Source organism: Aedes aegypti, chromosome 3, assembly GCF_002204515.2.
Source record: "Aedes aegypti strain LVP_AGWG chromosome 3, AaegL5.0 Primary Assembly, whole genome shotgun sequence".
In the NCBI taxonomy this organism is placed as follows: Eukaryota; Metazoa; Arthropoda; class Insecta; order Diptera; family Culicidae; genus Aedes; species Aedes aegypti.
This window is the reverse complement of record NC_035109.1, coordinates 305,807,614-305,813,547: the sequence shown is the minus strand read 5'-3', so window position 1 is coordinate 305,813,547 and position 5,934 is coordinate 305,807,614.

Genomic DNA, 5,934 nt, shown 5'->3' with positions numbered 1-5,934 from the left:
ACATGAATTTCTTGTATAATGTCCGATAAAATCGATTAAAGTCAAAATTACTCAAGGAACTTCTTGATAATAGATAGCAGAAATTTTACCGAAAAATTATTTAATGACACATATGTAGAGATTTTCGGTATTCCAATCCGCTTGGTTATTAAATAAATTAACTCATTACTCGTAGTAAAGATGGATTAATTATGGAAAAAAAATCCACGTTCTCGGCTGGCATTCGAACCCAGGACACTTGTATACTAGACGAGCACTTTGCCAACTAAGCTATCGAGCCACTTGGTGAACCAATAACTCAGTTGGTTACAAGTTTTGAATTCAAAATTAATTAATTAATCAAATCAACATAATCTTTCAATGAATTTCAACCTGACTAAGTGCTCAGATAGCCTGACTAAGGGCTCAGATAGCCGTAGCGGTAAACGCGCAGCAGCTTCATATTTTACCGCTATATAAATATTCAAACCTCGATAACTTTTTTGTTTCTAGATATTTTTGCACCATTATTTCACAAGCTCTCAAAAAACTCTTTTGAAAGAGTTCTTATATGAATTGCAAAATTATGTAGTAAATCTTTTGAAAAATTTATTTTAACACCCTTCGATGGATTGATATTTAAATGAAAAAAAATACTTGAATCTCTTGTAAATTGTACGAATAAATATTAGGACTAAATCCGAATGGAAACGGCACTACAATTCTCTAAAAAAAACTTTGAACAAATTTCTCAAAAAATTGTTGAGTATTTTCGCATGACTTCTTGAAAAAAAATCTGAAATCATTTCACTAGAAATTTCATGTGGTTTTGTTTTCGGATTAGTTCTGGAGAACTGCAATAGAGCAACACCAAAATGATTGTTTAAAGTATTTAAACATTTGAGGAACCACTTGAAGAATCTTCTGTGAAAAAATGCAGATAGATCAGCGGAGAAAAGCTCTGAAAAATCACTTACAACATTTCCCCAATTGAATCATGTGTAATTTCTTGTGGAATATTGGGAGCATATCGAGTTTCCTTTGCAGGAAATCCTGGATTATTTCAGCTGAAAGTTTTTAAAGCATTTATTAAATAAATTCCGAGAAAAATCTGAAGAAGCACTTTAGGAGTCGTCCAGAAGCGATATAAGGGTCGTCCATGGGGGGAGCGGGTGGTATCTAGCCAAAGACCACTGTCCATACATACTTTAAAATTTGTTTATTGACAAAAGACCACGACGAAGGAGGGTGGTTATAGAAGTCTGGAAAAAATGACCACGTGGTCTATGAACAACTCCTTAGGAAGAATCTCAAAAGCAGCGTTGGATTTTTGTTGTGATCTCTTCTGAAAAGTTTGCGATAACCTTTCGAAATTTGGGTGCTAAACTACATCATTTGAAAAAAATTAACTCAGCAAAGTCGTGGGAAATCATTATTAGATTACATGACATTAGATGACAGGTCCAGTGACTTAGTCGTGAACCAGTTTTTTTTACAAAATAGGGAATTTTTGTGCTTCGGGAATATTGTCAACTATTTTTATAGATTTACCATCTACCGTTAAAATGATCTTGAGGTCTGAGGTTCTTTTTCATAATGAAACTGTTTAATACCAAATTTCGCCAGTTTTGAATAAAAGTGAAAAAAAAACCTGTTTGGGACCGGTTCTACGGAGGTCCCATAAATAACCGAAAAAATACCCAAGCCCAAAGCTGGTTTCAGTGTCTAATTTAGTTCTCCCATAACGTGCGTAGTCGAAATTATAAAAAAATGGAGTTGGAGTCAGATTCATACTAATATGTTGGGTTAAAGTTGATTGAAAAGTAGGTTGGAGTCATATTTGCCCGACTTGAGCCCGACCCGCCGGAATAACTTCAAACCAGTTGACATGTTCAAAAATTCCTATGATGATCGAAAAACTATACATCCAAGCGATTTCAATCGATCCAAAACGAAGACAATCCGTCAAGAATTGCCAGAATTGAACTTTTTCTCATTTGCTGGGCGGATGTGTGTATGTTGATGGCTATTAAACTACAATACTGTAAATATTTGGGACCTTCCTTAGCTGAGTGGTTAGAGTCCGCGGCTACAAAGCAAAGCCATGCTGAAGGTGTCTGAGTTTGTTTCCCGATCGGTCCAGGATCTTTTTGTAATGGAAATTTCCTTGACTACCCTGGGCATAGAGTACAATCGTACCTGCTGACTGAAACGTGGCTTCGGAGCGATGTGAGCAACTCCGAACTATCCTCCGATTATAACATTTTCCGTTGCGACCGTAGCAGTGCATCTTGTCACTTCAGCAGAGGTGGGGGAGTGCTAATCGTTGTTAAGAAGGCTATCTCAAGTCTCCCTGTTCGACTCGAAAGATGTAACTCACTCGAGCAAATTGTGGTAAAACTCCGCCTCCAGTCAAAGTCTGTTTATGTCTGTGGGATATACCTCAGGCCGAACAGCGATCCCGACAAGTATGCCGCTCATGCTGACAGTGTGCAACAAACAGTGCTGGAAAAGTTCGCATCACGAAGCAGCTCACGAGTGTATACCAACGCATAACAAACATCACAGACTCGGGATCTGGCTACGTGTGAGTAAGCCTGCACCCGTCTGCTCGGGAGAACATGTCAAAAGAAGTAGCAACAAGTTCGCGAGCGTTTACTCGCGAGTAACCGAGCAAGGTGTGATTTATTATGGTTTTGACAGACAAATTAAATGTATAACCATCATATCGATAGTAAACTACTAGTTTGTAGTCAAAAGCCCTTAAAAACCATAAATCTCGGAGGGTAAGCAGCTTTTTTTCAAAAAGCACAATATGACTCTGATCAGCTCCGAACACGTTCGCGAATCACTTTTAGCTTCAGTTACTCGGGAGTCGACAGATGCGAGTAAGCCAGCGCTCCGACGCTCGGGAGCGTTTGGATTTGTTTTTGTTCCAGTTCAGATGAAGCGTTCGCCACTTTCCATCACTGGCAACAAATAATGCAAAAGACTTCCGACGGTGATTCTGTGCTGATAATCGGTGACTACAACCTGCCTCATCTGCACTGGGCATATGACGACGATTTGGATTCACACCTACCGACGAACGCGTCTTCGGAGCAAGAACTAGTGTTCACAGAGAACATGATTGCCAGCCAGTGGTTTATTGCAGATTTGTGACGTACGTAACTCAAACGATAGACTACTTGACTTGGCCTTCGTCAGCAACAGTAGCGAAGTTGAATTGTTCGAAGTGCCATTCTCGATTTTACCTCCTGACCGCCACCACAAACCGTTCGTTTTACGTTTATTCACAAGTGAATTGGAGGCTTCGCATGCAGTGTCGGCCCAGCACGATTTCAACTTTAACCGTTGCAATTACAATGCTGTAATCGAGGAGCTGAGCTTGTTTAGATGGGAAGAACTATTCCAGGAGACCGATGTTAACGCAGCGGTTGCCAATTTCTACAACGTGGTTTTCGGGGTAATACGCAGACACACTCCTCTTCGCCGATCTTCTCCTCGCCGCCCGAATAGTTTACCGTGGTGGAACGCTGATCTTCGTCGCCGGCGAAATGTCCTCCGCAAAGTGCGTCGCCGTTTCCTGCAACACCGTTCCGCAGAAAACAGATCCCTGCTACGTAGACTCGAGGCTGAATACAACGAGTGCGTCTCTTCATCCTTCCGTGAGTACATTTTCCGCATCGAAGATGAGGTTAAGGCGGATCCTTCCGTGTTTTGGCGTTTCTTCAAAGAAAGGAAAGGGGCACAATCACTCCCATCGGAAATGTCTTTTGGTGGCATAACAAGTCACAGCCCTACGGAATCAGTCGAACTTTTTGCTGATTTTTTTAAATCAGTGTACAATCCCTCGTCTCCTTTGATATCTGCGGATGCGTTGGATTTGTTACCATCTTTCGATATTCATTTTCCGTGTCCGACGTTTTCAATAGCAGATGTCACCGAAGCCCTGAACGCCATCGACTCATCGAAAGGCCCAGGATCAGATAAACTTCCTCCTGTTTATATCAAACGTTGTGCTGAGGTACTCGCAATACCTGTTTGTCGGTTATTCAACTTATCCTTGACTGAAGCAATTTTCCCAGACGCATGGAAGTTATCTGCAATTACACCGATACATAAAGCTGGAAACCTTCACAAGATTGAGAACTATCGACCGATTTCGATCCTCTGCTGCTTAGCGAAGACTTTCGAACGCTTGATTCACGACAGAATGTATTCGGCTGCCAAGCCCCTAATTTCACAGTATCAGCATGGCTTCATGAAGAATCGCTCTACTACTACCAACTTGATGGCGTATGTTAGTTCGCTGAACTTCAGTATGGAAAAACGCTTCCAAGTGGATAGTATTTACGTGGACTTTTCTAAAGCGTTCGACAAGGTACCGCACGACTTAACCCTAAGAAAGCTCGATAGACTAGGTTTTCCTGATTGGTTCATTAACTGGTTGAGATCGTACCTGCGTGATAGAACCGCTTATGTTAATTTAAAGTCTGTTGAGTCTACGCGTTTTCCAACTCCTTCGGGTGTCCCACAAGGTAGCCACCTGGGACCCTTGATATTTATAATTTTCGTCAATGACTTAATCGATCGAATCAATTCACATCGTCTCATGTATGCGGATGATTTGAAAATATATCGAATTATAAGCTCGTCGATCGATTGTGCCGCGCTACAGCAAGACATCGACACCGTATCTAGTTGGTGTGTATTGAACGGTATGGAGATGAATGCGATAAAGTGTAAAGTGATTAGTTTCACCAAATCGCGGGCGCAAATGAGATTCGACTATAGCGCGAATGGAACGTTGTTGGACCGCGTAAAATCTATTAAAGATCTTGGAGTTGTTATGGACGAAAAGTTGAATTTCAACGAGCACGTTGCTGCGACCACTGCCAAGGCCTTTGCTGTACTAGGATTCATTCGACGAAACGCATCCGAATTCCGTGATCCATATGCTTTAAAATCCGCTTACTGCTCGCTCGTAAGAAGCATCCTGGAATATGCTGTTCAAGTATGGGCTCCTTACCACGAAACTCAAATCGCTCGTATAGAAAGAGTGCAACGATGCTTCGTCCGATATGCCCTGAGGAGATTACCGTGGTCAAACCCGATCGTGCTGCCTGCGTATGATAGTCGGCGCCAACTAATAGGGCTAGAGTCACTACGCCATCGAAGAGTTTACCTTCAAAGGATGTTCGCATATGACGTAATAAGTAGCCGGATCGACTGCCCAGAGCTTCTGCAACAGGCGAATTTCTTTGTCCCAGCGCGTCTTTTACGTCAACGTTCTTTAATCAGGATAAGTCGACACCGTACTGTTTTCGGCCAAAATCATCCACTCGAAAAATGTTTTAATCTTTTAAATGATGTAGATATTTTTGATTTTACTATTGATAGAAATCGTTTTAAGAATATTGTGAGACAAATTTATTAGTAAGATAAGGGGTATTCAGTCTGTACAGCAAAGCTGAAGACGGTGTTAAATAAATAAAATACGCGATATACGAATGCGAAAATGGCAACTTTGGCAAAGAAAGCTCTCGGTTAATAACTGTGGAAGTGCTTATATGAACACTAAGCTAAAAAGCAGGCTCTGTCCCAGTGAGGACTTTAATGCCAAGAAGGAAAAGGGACTGTAAATATTTAGTTATTTTTTCAACTAGGGTTGTCATGTCTTTTACGGCTTTTAAACCAGCCGACGGTGTTTTGAAAAAAAAAATCTGAAGTACGTAGACACAAAAGTAAATTTGGACAAATTGAGAAGTAAAATTTTGAAAAATAATGGAATCGTTCTGGTGGGCTTCGATCCCACGACTAGACTGAGCGTGTTAACCAACTACGACGCAGAACGGGTAACGATTCTGCAGCGCAGTCGGCCAGGACAGGACCCCAAAAAGTCCGACAGGACCCCACATTCTCCTTCATGAGTCTACCCCATTACCCCTAATT